Raw genomic sequence first — 16,879 nt, 5'->3', positions numbered from 1 at the left:
TGAACCCGAATGTTCTCCATCCAAAGATTATATTTGGGGGAATGATCTCCATCCGAATGTTGAACTCATATCAACTACAAAGGTTTAATTGTTTGTTTTTTGATTTAAAATTTGTTTGGATTAATTTTGGGGTTTTTTTTTATGTGCGAGGGTAATATTGTTAGATGATTGAAATTTTGAGCTTGGGGACTGTGTGGATGTTTGAGTCATGGATAAATGCTTTTGGATGCGTTGGGAAAGTTTATTATGTTAAGATTATGATATGTAAATTGTAAATGGCTCGTTTCATATTACACGTTTCATACTAAATTTCAAGTACATAAATGGTCGGTTTCATATTATACCTTACATACTTGAATAGTTTGAATCGTTCAATTTCATTTTACCCATTTCACTTTTTTTCTTTTTAGCCGATTATAGAATATGGGTTTTGAAACACGAACACCAAGTATAATAGTTAATAGTTATGTCTGGTTAACGACTTTGTCACACCCTGGCTTTGCGGAAGCGTGGGTTAATTTGGTGTGACTTCTTAGTACCATTGCTTAATCACAACAAAGCTATATGAAATTAAAACCATGCAGATCATCCATTGATTTAAGTTTTAAAATAAAAGTACCACAACATTGTTTTAAAGCGTTGACACATGCAACGGAAATTACAACCTAATAATATAAAACCATTATTCAGAAGACATAACCATAAACATAAAACAGACGTAGTTTAAGAACTGTGACTCGTCCAGGTAAAAGCCACAACTCCTAAACTTGGATGATCCCATAACTCTTACGCAGCGTGAAAACGTAGCATACCGTGCCAGATCCTTAATTCCCTGAAATACATGTAAGTTGGAAAAATCAACAAAAATGTTGAGCGAGTTCATGTGTAGTGAGTATGTAAAACCTTTGTAAGTATAAAAACCCTGGTATGTAGCAAATAAGGAAATAAAGAGATCACCAATGGTTTGCAAGGCCATTGATATGTGTGATGTGCAGTAGGAAGACTCAAACCTAGCAGATTTTTGCGTCGGGCTCAAAGTCACCCCGAGGTCCGTTCTGTTGGGCCTGGAGTTGGGCTCGCTACACCCAGATAGATCTACCGCTACTGACCCTCGGTCCTACACTGAGGATTAATGGCCTTCAGTTTCCGCCTACTCACTCACATGATCTAAGTAATAACCCTCCTTACGCTAACCATACCATGTAAAAAGTATTCGTAAACATTGTAACATGTATTTCACCCCCGCAGTATAAAAACTGAAAACAGTAAGAGAAAAGGGGGACATGAACTCACGAAGTGCGTCTCGAAACAGTAATCTCCCAGTCAACCTGCTGCGTGAAGACCTACACGTACTAACTTCTATTAGACGGACGGCCGTGCCTTAGCTTAAGGTTTAATGTTTTTGGGAAATAGTTAGACAACTATTTCGTATTTACACTTCGTAGCTATGTATTAATTATATTCCTTCCCAAGGATGGGGGTTTTAATACATGTGCGTTTATATAATTCCAAGACTTCATTATTAAGTCCCACTTAATAAAATATACTTTAATTCATTCGTCCAAAACATTCTATCTCCAAAATATAAATATTTTTCCCAAAATAATACTTTTATCAAAATACGCATTTAAGAGTATTTTCTGAAAATACGTAAGTTACATTTAAAGTTCGGGTGGTAATAATAATACCGGTGTAAATTAAATATTTATTATGAAGGCGTTGGTATTATTTTGGAGTCGTTAATATTCAGTATGTTCCAGTAATATTATTTTTACTCTAAAAATAATATTTATGTAGTTCACAAAATAATCATAAAATTTCACAAGTGTTACTATGAAAAATATATATTCTAAATATATATTTAGCCAGTTTTATTTACAAAAATCCACCTCCGACACTTGGTAATTTTGTAACAAAATCATGGCGAAATTTATTTGGAAAAACAAGTTAAAAATATATATTTATAGACACTTGTCATGAAAATATTCTAAGTGTTATTTTCTGGAAAAATTTCTCCATAGTTTCCTCTGTAACTGGAGGTGGCCACGCTTATTAGCGTATCATTTTCTTTTAAAGATTCGATCAACAATTTTCAACCATCATTATTCAATATCAAGACATCAAACTAGTCAAAAATATACATAAATCGCAAACACATGAACTTGTTAGTTATGTAAAAGTATGTAGTATCCTTCCATCATTTTTAGTAGATCTTTCTATCCTTAAAAATGAAATCGGTTTCTTGAAAGCCTTAATTTTAAAGAAAATGCATCTTTACAACTTCTTGGTCAAAAATTACAAAAATATTTCTTTGTTAAATCCTTTCGTTACACAAGTGTCTACACACTTGTTTGTTCACAAAAAGGCCTTTGTTTCAAGAAAGATCCGGCTTTTAAACATGGTTTGCATCTTACACTTGGTTCTTCGAAAATACCACTTGTAGATCTTTAGATCTACTAGTTTTGAACTCCATTTTACAAGAAAAATCACTTTTACACAAGTTCATGTTCATAAGTAGTAGGGTTCATCATCTTACCATTTTCACACATTACATAACACTAGTTCGTGTTTCATTGTCACATCCCGGCCGCGTCAAAACAACGAAACCGCGGCGGAAACGCCGGGGAGTGAGGCGACAGAATTATTGTTTCAACAACCATGGCAATTTAAGTTATGTATTATTGAATAAAGAGTTTACATTGTCTTTAAGTTCAAACTAAAATAACATAATTAACTGTCTTTTAAGTCACTAAGGTCCGAGTCCGCCTAAGTGAAGCACAAACACCATCATGCATGAGCACCTGAAAACACATATAAAAATAGGTATGTCAGCATAAAAATGCCTGTGAGATACATAGGTTTTGTTTATGCACATTCATGACTTGTATTTGAAAGAAGTGTTTAATAAAATGTAGTCATGAACCTTGTAAAATGTTTTCTTTTGTAAAACCATGTAAAAATCGATATGAAAATCAAATGATAATGAAAAGACAATGCATGGTTAAAGGAATAACCAAGTGAAAGTGAATTTGGATAAAATGTGTACTTTGTAAAACAATGTCATGTTTTTGTATAATATGTTTCATGTCTTGCCCCAAGTGATTTAGATAACGCAACAATGCATGATATGATAAAAGCACTTATATATAGGAAGTATCAGCGGCGTATCCACCATGCTTTTATCATATAACCATAGCCCCGCTACATAAGTCACTTATCAATAACCAACCAAAATGTCATGTTTAATGTCAAAATGTATATGTATAAACCATGTTTAATGTCATGTGTAACATGTATCATGTATAACCAATGAAATGCATAGCAAGTAGGAAATCATCTACTTAAACTATGTAATGATGCAAATGTGAAACAAATGTCATGTATGGTGAATAACAAGTAATTACTCAACCATAGGAAAAATGTACAAAACAAGGTTTTTGAATAAACATAAGTTTAAATCAAATGTTATGTTTTGCAGAAAAACAATGCTTTATGATTACAAACATTTATGGAGTAATGTTAATCGCATACATTCAAGCCTTGCGACTGTGGCAACAAACCCTTAAACGAATTAAAGGTTTATCTAAATTATGTAGTCGGATTCTGTCATTCCCAACTTCCAAACAAACCTAGGAAGTCGGAAACGGGAGTTGTCAATTCCTATGGTACCATTACATAAGTCCGAGCGGCGTAGCTAATGTTAATGAATGTATTATTGTCCCGATTTAACATACCAAATTCCATAACCAATGTAGCATGTGAAAACCATGTACTAGGAATGCTAAGTAAACATGCCTAGTAGAAATGTTCATGGAAAACAATGTGCTAGCATGCTGAGTAAACATACATAGCAGAAATGTCATGTAAAACAATGTGTTCCATATGCTAAGTAAACATATGCAACAAATGTGTAACAAATCAATGTGCTAGCATGCTTGACATACATAGCAAAACACAATTGAAAGCATGACTATAAGTGTACTAGGTGAAACTAGCATGTTTATGTCGTAAAAGCATGAAATGCACGAAAGTAACACGTATGTACATGTGTATCACCCCAAAGTATTTGAAAACAGTAAAAGAGGGGAACTATGTACTCACTTGGGATTGCTTATTAGTCTTGAGAATAAGACCAATTAAAGCTCCAAGTATCACAGAATCAACCGGCATCTAGTATAGGTAACTATGTTAATAATCGGCTCCTAAATCGGGAGATAGGATATAATGAGGTTCTATAAATCAAATGAGTATTTGAACTCATATGGTATGATTTAATAGACCTTACATTCTGATTTGAAAGTCTACCTAAGTGCTTTTGACCCGTTTCGACACATTATGGTAACATAAGCTACTATAAGGCGTCGTTAGCGTAAAACTATGTTCGGATGGTTAACTATGTGCTATGTCAAGTGTTACATGCCCAATTATCCCTAAACATGTTACTAAATCAGATTTATATGTCAAAAATATGTTCACATAGTCAAAATACAGATTTATGCTTCAAAAGGGCATTTTGGTCATTTCCTATGGGCATACAAGCTAACTAGCAAATGACTAACCAATCCTACGTGATCATAAGGTATAACCTCAGAGGTTATTCCCTATGCAACTATGATCACTAACTAAGCTTGGTCGGATCCTAAAGATCGACCAAACGGGTCGGGTTCGAAAGTCTAAGCGGTTGTTTAGACCGCTTACCTTACGACCCTAAACAAGCACTAAACTAATAGTGTCGAGTTAAACATGTCAAAACATGTTTAACCTACTGATTTGGTATCAAAACAAAGTGTTTTGATACCCTAAAGTAGTTCCGTTGCAAAATGCGTGCTAAAACGCATTTTGACCGAAACTTTGACTCGACACTACTACTAGTTAACGTGGTAATCAGCGGCTATAATCACGAAGGATTATAACTATCGTGATTACAATCACGTTTCAAAGTTCAATCGAACTTTGCGTTGACCAAAGACTGGTCAAACTGAAAGTCAAACTATATTTGACTTTTTAAACTTGAAAGCAATAAAAAGAATGAAAGAGTGCTCAACTAAGTCCTTGCTATCTTTTCTACAAAGAAGACAAGTCACAAACTCAGTTGAGAGAGCTCCAAAGCAGATGAGAGGAGAAGAATGAGGAATGAGCAAAGAATGAGTGAAAGGAGTGGGCTATTTATACTTGTAGTGAAGTTACAAGATCATTACACATGTTTGTGTAACCTCCAAGCATTAAATCCCATCCATACACTTGTTACAAGCTGATACAAAGCCTTGGGGAGGTGTTAACTTGGTTACCACACAAAGAATTTGCATAAACAGCCCCTGAATTATCAAACAGATTGCAAATTATGATTTCTGGTTGCTGGGCATGCCTTATGGACTGTAAGGACATGTGCATACGGTCCGTAAGCTACTTGCAGACCAGCAACTTTCAGAAATTGACAATTCAGCCCCTGCACTTGAGAAACTTGATTTTTGATGCATTTTTGACATGTTTAAGCCCCGTTAACCCCATTTCAAAGCTCTAAAATGAAGTTAAAGTATAGGGAACTTAAAATACGCTCAAAAATATGTCGGATGTTGGTTCGTTTGGCCATACGGTTGCGTTGTTCGGCTAATTACGACGAAACTCAAACGGACACGAAAAAGAACCAAATTAAGCGACGGATGGAATTTTTGCATGCCGATCACTAAAATAAAAATATTTTAGTGTGTACAAAAATTTTGGATGTCCAGATGTGGCCAAAACGTAAGATATGCGCGAAAATGTAAACTTACGCCGTTTTTGACACTTTTAGTCCCTGCAAGATCATATAAGCATGTTTTCGCACACCGAACCTATCAAAGCTTATTTCTAAGCCATGTTTAGGTTATATATGGTATGTTTAACTTATGATCAAGTTCCGGACTGTACGTTTCCATACAAAACGGCAGACTTTTGCAAGTTGACGCAAATAGTCCCTGAAAGCGAATAAACTTGTTTTTGCCATACCAAAGCCTTTAAAACTTATTTCTAAGTTATGTAAAGGTTATTTAAGGTATGTTAAGTTTATGTTGCTGTTCCGGAGTGTTTGTTATGATAAAATGACCGTGATTACGCATCAGTTTGCGTATAACTCTCTAGAAAGCGATGTAGAGTTCAAAATCGATCAAAAATCAACATGTGCATAAAATCAAACATAAATGACAAACATTGGGATCAAAACACACTGTTTTATTAATATTGTATTGTTCGGAGTTTGTACAATGATATCACAAGCACAGATGTCACATTCATGAACATGACCTAGCCTGGTTAGATGACGATCCGCTCTACTACTAGCATCAAACAACATAAAATAGCCATAACAAAACAAGATTCATGAGTTTTGCACCATTAGTTTCTCTTTAACCACCATATTCATCATTCTAGCAAGACTTTAAGTTTTGTTCTTAAGTGTTCATGACTTTTATCCGTTAAACTTCTTATTAACCACTTTAGACACGATCAAGAGGGTGTTTAGAATCACTTACAACTAGCTCAAGGCTAGGGAAGAAATCAAGCGAAAACAAGGTGGTTAATAGCGTTGTAGAGAGGTCCTTGTGATTCCGTGAACACCGAGCTTCCTTATGTGTGACCCTTTACCTTTGTATGTATGTAAAATAACAAGATTGAAACTTGAAAACGGTGAGGTGATGCTAGGGGGGTTCGGCCGATTGCAAGTGGAGAGGGAGGAAAAGAACAATTTTTGTTAAGTGATGGCACAAATGAGATGGTGATCCTAAGGTCTTACTTATAGACCATCCATTCTAATTATCCACTAGATATAGTGTCATCAAGATATTAAATATTTTGGAATAAAATAATCAAAAATTAGTGGGGTGTCCCCACATGGGACGGAATCGGTCAAGAGGGGGGGGGGGTAATTGGTTAGTTTTGAACTAGATAGTTAGGTTATAGTTGGTTTAGTTAGGAGGTTAAACCAATTACTAGTGTGTTATGTTTTATAACGGGTGTTAGGGTGTTTGGGGACCCTAACTGGCTCAGAAAAGGAAAAATAGTGTCATTGACAATATTTTTATGTTCTGGGTAAAGTCCGATTGTTCGGTTGGATACTGATCCGTTAAAGTGCTTAATAAGCATTTAAAGTGTCTTTAATATTATTTTTAGTGACACAATGAATTCCCGACACTTTGGAAAGTGTCTAGTATTATTTTCCCATGTTTTTGCACTTTACTATTTAGTTTAAATGCTGAATTTTGTGGTAGTGATGCGTGCAAGTGTGTATATGTTTTAGGTATATATTTTAAGCCATTTTTACACTTTTTAGCCAAGTTTTAAATTTATAAAACATGATATTTACTAACACTACACACGCATATGGGCAAGTGCACCTATCGTGGACGTAGTATAGTGTTGGTAAGATACCGAGGTCGTCCAAGGACACAAGAGCTTTTAGTACCGGTTTATCCTCAACGTCTAATCAAATCAAAATGTTAGAAAAGATTTTTAAAACTAAGAAAATAAAACTAACTAAATGCTGAAAAATACAAATAAAAACAGATAGACAAGATGAATCACTTGGATCTGACTCGTGTATAGTGTAACCTTTGATTATTTTCGCACTTTTGCACTTGTTTAAGAGATTATCTTAGTTATTGTAGTAGGCCCCTCTTTTGAAGGTGACGTTACCCTCAACCCAGTAGTTTGAGTCAGCAAGGATACAATCCTAAAGGGTCGGATTATTGAAAGATAATTAATTAAGTTATTAATGCAAATTATGGTAGGCCCCTCTTTTGAAGGTGACGTTACCCTCGACTAAGTAGTCTGAGTCAGGAGGGATACAGTCCTAAATAGCCGGGTTATAGTATTAATAGTAGTTTACTTATGAGGGGGTCAAAGAGTTTGGATCCCCGCCATCCAATACCTTTGGGTATTGAAGGAGATCCTACTAAATTTGACCCAGGTCCCTTGCAGGACCTCTAAACGCTGAACAAGGGCAAGACCCTTACTAAACCTTTCCCTTAACCCCCGACCAGGTAGCCAACATACCTCCATATAGACCGTGGAGATATGAATGGTGAAAATCTTTTATTTTATATAGACAGTAAAATAATGTCAAGACACCACGGACAAACGATAAGGAAGAATCACCTTTAACATAAGAAACTAGTTATTAAAGTCATTAATACAAAACCAAATAAAAAGTGCAAAAGATTAAAAAATAAAAAGTATTACACTAGACACTTGTCTTCACCAAGTGTCACACCCCGACCACGTAAAACAACAAAACGTGGCGGAAACGTCGGGGAGTGTTGTAACAGAATCATTGTTTCATAACACATGGAAAATTGAAATGTTGTTTTATTGTTTAGAATAGTTACAATATCTTAACAAACAAAGTAGTAAAACAAAATTTAACTAGTCTTGCATCTTTTATTGTCACTAAGGCCTCGTCCAATCCTATGTGAGCATGCATCAATATCATCATCAAATATCATCAACTATTGTACCTGAAACACATGTGAAAATACATCAGCATAAGAATGCCGGCGAGTACATAGGTTTTGTGAAAAATAGGATTCATGACTTAGGTTTTTAAAAAAATGTTTAATGAAAACTTGCCATGAATCCAGTTTAAGTGTTTGCTTTTATAAAACGTTTGAAAAGCGATAATAAGGTAGATGATATGTAAAAGAGTAATGTAAGGTTAATTGAATAACCAAGTAAAAATGAGTTTGTATAAAATAAGTTGTTTGTAAAGCAATGTCTTGTGAAAGATATGTCTAAACTGAAATGATTTAACAACGCTACGATATGTAATATCATACAAACACTTATATATAGGAAGTACCAGCGGCGTATCCACCATGCTTGTATCATATTACACACGCCTCGTCACTTAAATCACTTTAAGCAAACCACCAAAGTATAAAGTTCATGTTTAAACCGACCATCAAATGCTCTTGTATGAATCATTGTCAATGTTTAGAAGTCCAAAATGTAGTCATGTAGTTATGTATGTGTAAACAAAAGTTATGTATGGTAAGTAAAAATGAGACTACTTAAACCATAAGTAAAAATGAACCAAAACAAAGTATTTTGAATAAATCAAAAAGTTATGTTTTGCAAAGTAAAAACATGTTTTAATGATACAAACATTTATGTGATAAGTTAACGCATACATCCAAGCCTTAAGACAGCAGGATAACCTTAGAGTAAAGGTTATCAAAAAGAAATGTTTTCGGATTCGGTCATTCCATCCATCCAAACAAACCTAGGATTTTAGGAACGGGATTTGTCAAGTCCTATGGTACCACTACCTACTATCGAGCGGCATGATCGGTGTTAATGGATGTAATAAAGAACCGTTAAACAAACCAAATGTTATACCAAATGTAAACAAGTCATGTGAAAACAATGTACTAAGTATGCTAAGTAAACATACAAAGCAGAAAAGTCATGTAAATCAATGGGCTAGCATGTTAAATGAACATACATAGCAAAAGAAATGTAATGTAAAACAATGTGCTAGCATGTCAAGTAAACATACATAGCAAAACATAATGAAATCATGTACTAATAGTATACTAATGAACATAGCAAGTATATGATATGAAAACATGAAAAACACGAAAGTAACAAGTAGGCACATGTGTTTCACCCCAAAATGTTTGAAAAACAGTAAAAGAGGGGTCTATGTACTCACTTGAGATTGCTTAATAGGCTTTAGATATCCACCAAGCAAGCTAGAAGATCACGGATTCAAAAGGTATCTACATTAATAAACGGACCTATCGGAGGATCGGGTAGTATGAGGGTTTGTGAACCAAATAAGTGTGGGAACTTATGTAGTATGATTCAACAAAGCCTACATACTAAAACGAAACCTAACCTAAGTGCTTTTGACCCATTATGACCCGTTTAGGTAGCTTCTGCTACTTTAACGCGCCGTTCGTGTAAAACGCGTTCGGAATGCCTAACTAGTCCTATGACAAGCAAGATATGCCTTAATATGCTTAATATTGTTGCTAAATCAGTTTAGATACCAAAAATTATGTTGCATAGGTTTAAAATGAATTTTAGCGTAAAAAGGGTATTTTAGTAATTTACCTAAGGCACATACATTACCTATCATACAACTACTTAAATGACGTGACCATAAGGTATAACCTCGGAAGGTTATTCCCTATACAACTATGGTCACCTAATGTGTTTGGTTGGATCCTAATGATCGACCAAATGGGTCGGGTTCGAAAGTATAAGCGATTGTTTAGATCCCTTACCTTTACGACCCTAGACAAGCACAATACTAAAAGTGACGAGCTAAACATGTCGAAACATGTTTAACAAAGTTAGAAAACAGGTTTGGTATTAAAACAAACGGTTTTAATACCCTAGAGTAGTTTGGTTACAAAATACGCGAGAAAACGCATTTTGGCCGAAACTACGACTCGTCACTGAGCCTAGATAACGTGGTAATCAGTAGGTTTAGTCACTAGGGACTATGACCATCGTGATTACGCTCACGTTATGAAGTTCAAACGAACTTCGCGTTGACCATAAACTGGTCAATGCAGAAAGTCAAACAAAGTTTTACTTTAACGCTAAAACGAACAATAGAACGAAAGAATACTTACAACGGGTCTAAGAACGGAAGCTTTGATCCGAATATTCTCAGGTATGAAGTGATAAACACATCAACTTAGAGAACCAATTCAGATTCAAAGTGTAGGTTTGAGAGTGAAGATGGAGGTGGGTATTTATAGGAAAACCAAGACCGTTAGGATCGTTCCTCGATAAACGAGCATTAGTCTGGACCGTCCAAGTGGGCACAAGGTTTTGGAAAACTAGGGGTGCCTCAAAACCATCAAATGGTATTGAAAATGTTACAAAATAGCCCCTAAACTTCAAGTTAAGTGCTGAAAATGGACCTGCAAGTGCAAAAATGGAGTTTCTGCCCAGATCAGTTGCTCGCGTAGCGCCACGGGGTAGGCATTTGGTTCTCGCGCTACGCAAGCATGTGCCAGATACAGCAAAGTTTCAAAAATGACAGTTTTGGTCCCTGCACGTGTTTAAGCCCTTTTTTGATGCGTTTAAGCCCCGTTAACCTCATTTCAAGGCTCTAAAATGAAGTTAAGGTATAGGGAACTCAAAATATGCTCAAAAATATCTCGGATGTCGGTTCGTTTGGTCGTACGATCGCGATGTTTGCTTAATTACGACGGAATGCGCATAAGCGCGAAAGACGATCCAAATTACGCGACGAATGGATTTTTTTTCATGCCAAACACTAAAACATAATATTTTAATGATTACATGAATTTTTGGATGTCCGGATATATATTCAGAACGTAAAATTTGCGCGAAAATGCAAACTTGTGCATTTTTTGACGCTTTTAGTCCCTATTGATCAATAAAGTTTATTTTAACATACCGAACCTCTCAAAGCCTATTTCTAAGCTATGTAAAGGATATTTAGGGTATGTTTAACTTATGGTCAAGTTCCGGAATGTCCGTTACAGTACAAATTGACATACTTTCGCAGTTTGTCGAATTTAGTCTCTGTAAGCGAATAGACTTGATTTCGGCATACCAAACCATCCAAAACTTATTTCTAAGTTATGTAAAGGTTATTTAAGGTATGTTAAGCCTATGTCACTATTCCGGAGTGTTTGTTGCATTAAACTGGTTATATTTACGCATCAGTGCGCTTATAACCCTCCAGAAAGCGATCTAAAGCCCGATATCGAACAAGAGTTGATATGTGCAAATGATACACATGTTTATACAAATCCCAAGTATGAAACACAATATTTCATTGGTTTAGTATTTGTTCGATGGCCGGAGTGACATAGATGTCACACCAAGTGATGTAAGAGACTTAGGCAAACATGGCCTTTGATTGTCAAGAACTCTTACGATCAATCTTGGATCCCGAGACGACTCACACACTCTATGATGGACAATGGATGATGGTGGTGGATGATGGTGTTGTTGGGATTGAACCCTATCAGAGGAACAAATAATTAAAGCCAAAACTGGATCAGAGCAGTGGATCCTGAATAAGAAGATGATTGATATACAAATCTCTCCCCTTGAAAGTGATTACAACTACTGATGACCTCCTATCTGCTGATCTTGCTAAACTGCTGACCCATAACTGCTGCTCAACTAAAGATCTGATGGAAGACTAAAGTCCTGCTGATTCAATCTACTGCCTTGAGTCAAGCACTGCTGATCCGGACAAGTGTTGCTGGGTTCACAGCAGTAGAAGGTTGCAGCAAGTGTTCTAAAGTCTGTTTTGTAATAGAATGTATTAGCAGTAGTTAACACAAGCAGTGTCTGTATAGATCAGAGGTTAGAGTTTGTTAGGAGGTTAGATGTCACTTTCATGGTGACGTCAGCTAAGATGCTCAGTAGTTTGCAAGTGCCTATAAATAGTTCAGTACTTTGTACTGTTCTATTAGCTCTTTGCATCATTCGTCTTCTTTGCACGAACAAACTACTGAGCTCTGGCTGAGGGGGAGTTTGCAATCATTCATCAATCATTGTAATCGTGTTTGAAATAAATTCAATCTTTCGGTTCATTGTGTAAAGATGTTTGATAAAAGTATTACTCTCGTTTGATTGTATGCAAAGTTTGTTTTCATCTTAATTTCCGCTGCACACTCATCCTCTTCATCTTATTTACAAACATAAAATACAATCAAAATCAAACTCAGATCCAACAATTGGTATCAGAGCTTGGACAGTCAAATTTGATTTAACAATCATTTTGACGTAAATAGTTCAGCTCAAAATAGTTGATACTGATCGTTTGTTCGTCGTTGAAAAACAGAGTAAGGATTAATCACCATTAAAGTTGATTTCTCAGTATCTGTAAAACAACAAGAATGACGTCACAATCTCAGGACGATAAAAACAACATTGGTTCTCTTTTTAAACCACCTATGCTAAAAAGAAATGAGTACAACATCTGGCAGAGGAGGATGGGTCACATCCTCGCTCAACAAAGCACAGGTTGTTAGAAGTCTGTCATCTTTGGTCCTCATGTTCCTACAGTGCCAAGCGCTGAAGATGCTAAAAAACAAGTTCAAAAACCTGTTGAAAATTATACTGAAACGGATTATCAAAAATTTGAACTAGATGCTAAAGCGTTTAGTATCATAGCATCAGCGCTGCCCAACGAAATATATGCTGGATTGTTACATTGTGACAATGCCAAAGAGTTGTGGGACGAGCTTAAGGAATAGTTTGGAGGTACCGAAGAAGTCATAGAAAACAATAGGGAAATCCTGAACCAACAGTATGAAACATTTTGTCATGTTAAAGGTGAATCACTGACGCAACAATTTGAGTGTTTCAGTTGTCTCATCAGTGAACTGAGGCTTGTTAAAACCACTTTTACAAACTCAACTCAAAACAGCAGGTTCCTCAGGTCACTGCCAGAAAAATGGGACACAATAGCTTTTGTCACCCGAAATTCACCTGAGTTCAAGGATCTGACCTTGACCCAACTCCATGGTCGACTCCTGACCTACGAAAGGGAGTTGAACCAGAAAAGGAAGTTACAAGAGTCAGGGAAAACCATTGATGATTATTCATTCGGTAACACTGCTCTTCTGGGTCAAGAAGAATCTGGTGGTAGTGGTAAGGATCAGGGTTATGATCACTTCATTGACATAACTGCTGGTGCAAATTTTAACAACCCTGATCCTCACTCTACAGGTTATGCATTCACTGCAAATGAAAACCAGATGTCAGACAATTTAAGCTTTGAACTCAATGATCTACAGCATTTTGACCCCACTGATCTAGAGGAAATGGACATCCTGCACCAACTGGCCTTGCTAAGTGTTAGAACTAGCAAGTTTTATAAAAGAACAGGGCGAAAATTCCCAGGGTTGCATGGGAATCTAAGGGTTGGGTTGGATAAATCGAAAATCAAGTGTTATAAGTGTAACAGGTTAGGACATTTTGCTAGAGAGTGTAGGAGTCAAACAACTGGTCCCATAATCACTCACCCTAGTTCAAATCCTAGACCTCAAAATCAAAACACTATGCACTATGCCCAATATGCCCCAGCAGCACATGTGAACACTGCTCACTATGCTGTTGCTCTTGTGCCAGTGCATTATGTCCAAACAGCTGCTCCACAGATCCAATAGGTTCAAACCCCTGCTCCCCAGGCACAAGTGCAACCTGCACCACAAACCACTGCTCTAGTAGCAAAACAACCAGATCAACAAAGTTTCTTTACTCAAGAATTTGTTGACTGGAGCAGTATGCCTGAAGACCTCAGTGATGCAAATTTTGCACTCTATGCTTCTAATGTTTCTTCTCATGATGAATTTTGTTTGATGGCATTAGAGTCAATACAGGAGGGTGTTGAATCTGAAGAGGAATAGCTGGTCTCTGAAATAGTGGATGAGGTGATTGAAGAAGTGGTTACTGCTGTGGCTAATGAAGTACTGTTGGAAGAAAGTTCAGGCACCCTGATTGAACCACTGACAGATCCATGGTCCGAAGAAGAAAAGACAGGTGAGATAGAAGAGAGAGCTGAAGATGAGGAAAATCCCAAATGTGATTGTGCAATGATGGCTGCTGCAAAGGTATCACCTCAAGTTCTTGAAAAACTGTGTTCTGACAATTGCATTATTGCTTTTGCTAACATCAAAGAGGTGAATGAAAACCTTCGTGATAAAATCTTATCTGATGAAGTCATATTTGAAAGGTCTCTAAAAGAACTTAAAAACAAATTGGTGGAAAAAGAGAAAGAGATTTGCAGCATGAAAGAAGAGCAAAGCATAACCAAAACCCAACTTCAAACCTTGGTAGAAAAATACCAAGGTTGCAAAAAGGAGTTAGAATCCACCCAGATCACATGTGAGAGATGGGTGGAATCATGCAAAGGGTATGAGGTTATGCTTGAGAAACAGATAAAAAGCAATGTGAAATTCGGGGTTGGTTATAGAAAACATGATGATGAAAACACTGCTTTTGAAAAATCTGTTTCAACCACTGATGTAACTGCTGAGTTCATCCCCACAAACAAGAATGGCCAAGAAGTGAAAATCACTGACAAACTTGGTAACAAAATCACACTTGACAAACCTATGGGCCCCTCTGTTTTTGAGGAGATTGAAAATCATCAATTTAAACCAAAGTGGTCTGATGAGTGTGATATTCTTGAAAACTTCAAGCCAATGGACTTTACATCAACTGATGGTGTTAAAGCTCCAAAAGCTAAAGTTATACCTCTCAAGGACATCCCAGCAGTGGTTAAAGCCTCTGCTACAAAGGAGTCTGAAAAGAGAAAGAAGAAAGAGAAATTGATAACTTGTTTTGTGAATTCTGTGAGAAAAGGAACCATCTAACAAAAGATTGTTTCCACTTAAAAGCTTATGATATAAACAAAACAAGTGTCATAGTTCAGCTGAAAGTTGCATTGTTTGTGGTAAAACAAACCACAAAACTCAAGCATGTGTAGTGAATAGGCATCCTTTTGGGTATCAGAAGGTGATTGGGCAAGACCCTCAACAGTGGTTAGCAAGAAACAGTACTAAAACTGTTCAAACCCCTGACTTAACCACTGTCAATCACACTGCATCCATACCAGACACTGTTGAGACTCCATCCAAAGCCCTGTTGGCTTTGGAGTCCTTAATGAACTAATCCTTTTACTTTATGTGCAGGGAGCATCTGCATGCTTTGATAGCCTTTGGTATGTAGATAGTGGAGGCTCCAGGCACATGACAGGATGTAAAGCCCTCCTCAAAGACTTTAAAATCCATGGAGGGGGTGATATATCCTTTGGAAATAATAGTAAAGGGAAAGTTTTGGGGTCTGGAACAGTGCAATCTGGTAATGTAAAATTTGAAAATGTCAATCTAATAGACAATCTGAAATTCAACCTTCTGAGTGTATCTCAAATGAGTGACAAAGGGTTTGGGTCATTCTTCACAAAAGACTATTGTAGGATTGTTGGACCAGAAATGGTCAAAAAGATTGAAGCAATAATCAAAACTGGTCAAACTAAACTTGTTGCTCAAAGAAGTGGCAATGTTTATGTTGTTGACATGTCTAAAGAGTGTCCCAGAGCTGATGCCTGTCTGTTCTCAGCTGCCTCAAACAAAGAGATAGAACTTTGGCACAGAAGACTGGGGCACACAAATCTTAAGACAATAACATAAATTTCAAAAAATGGTTTGGTGAGAGGCCTACCACAAAAATTGTTTTCATGTCCTGAACATTGCATTCCCTGTTTAAAAGGAAAACAGCATAAAAGTTCTTACAAGTCCATTGAAGAGTCCAAAACAACCCAGTGTTTGCAAATGCTACACATGGATTTGTTTGGCCCAGTTCAAGTCATGAGCCTCAAAAAGAAAAGATATTGTTTGGTTATAGTTGATGACTTTTCTAGGTTTACATGGACTTTCTTTTTGCACTCTAAAGATGAAACTGCAGGCATTTTGCAAGACTTTGTGACACAGGTTGAAAAGCAATTTGATCTTCGAGTAAAAAGCTTTAGGAGTGATAATGGCACAGAATTTAAAAATAAGGAGTTGGATGCCTTCTGTGTGAAGAAAAGGATTGTAAGGCAGTACAGCATCCCTAGAACACCAGAGCAAAATGGGGTTGTTGAAAGAAAGAACAGAACTCTGATTGAGGCTGCCAGAACTATGCTTGAAGATTCAGGTTTGCCATTAACTTTCTGGGCAGAGGCAGTAAACACTGCTTGCTATGTCCAGAACAGAGTTTTAATAAACCCCAGGCACAAAAAGACTGCCTATGAAATTCTGTATAAAATCAAACCACTGATCTCATACTTCAAGGTGTTTGGCTGCCCATGCTTTATTTTGAACTTAAAAGATTCCATTTCAAAATCTGCAGCCAAAATTGA

This window comes from Helianthus annuus, chromosome 13 (assembly GCF_002127325.2).
Source record: "Helianthus annuus cultivar XRQ/B chromosome 13, HanXRQr2.0-SUNRISE, whole genome shotgun sequence".
NCBI classification, from domain to species: domain Eukaryota; kingdom Viridiplantae; phylum Streptophyta; class Magnoliopsida; order Asterales; family Asteraceae; genus Helianthus; species Helianthus annuus.
Note: the sequence above shows the minus strand (reverse complement) of the source record.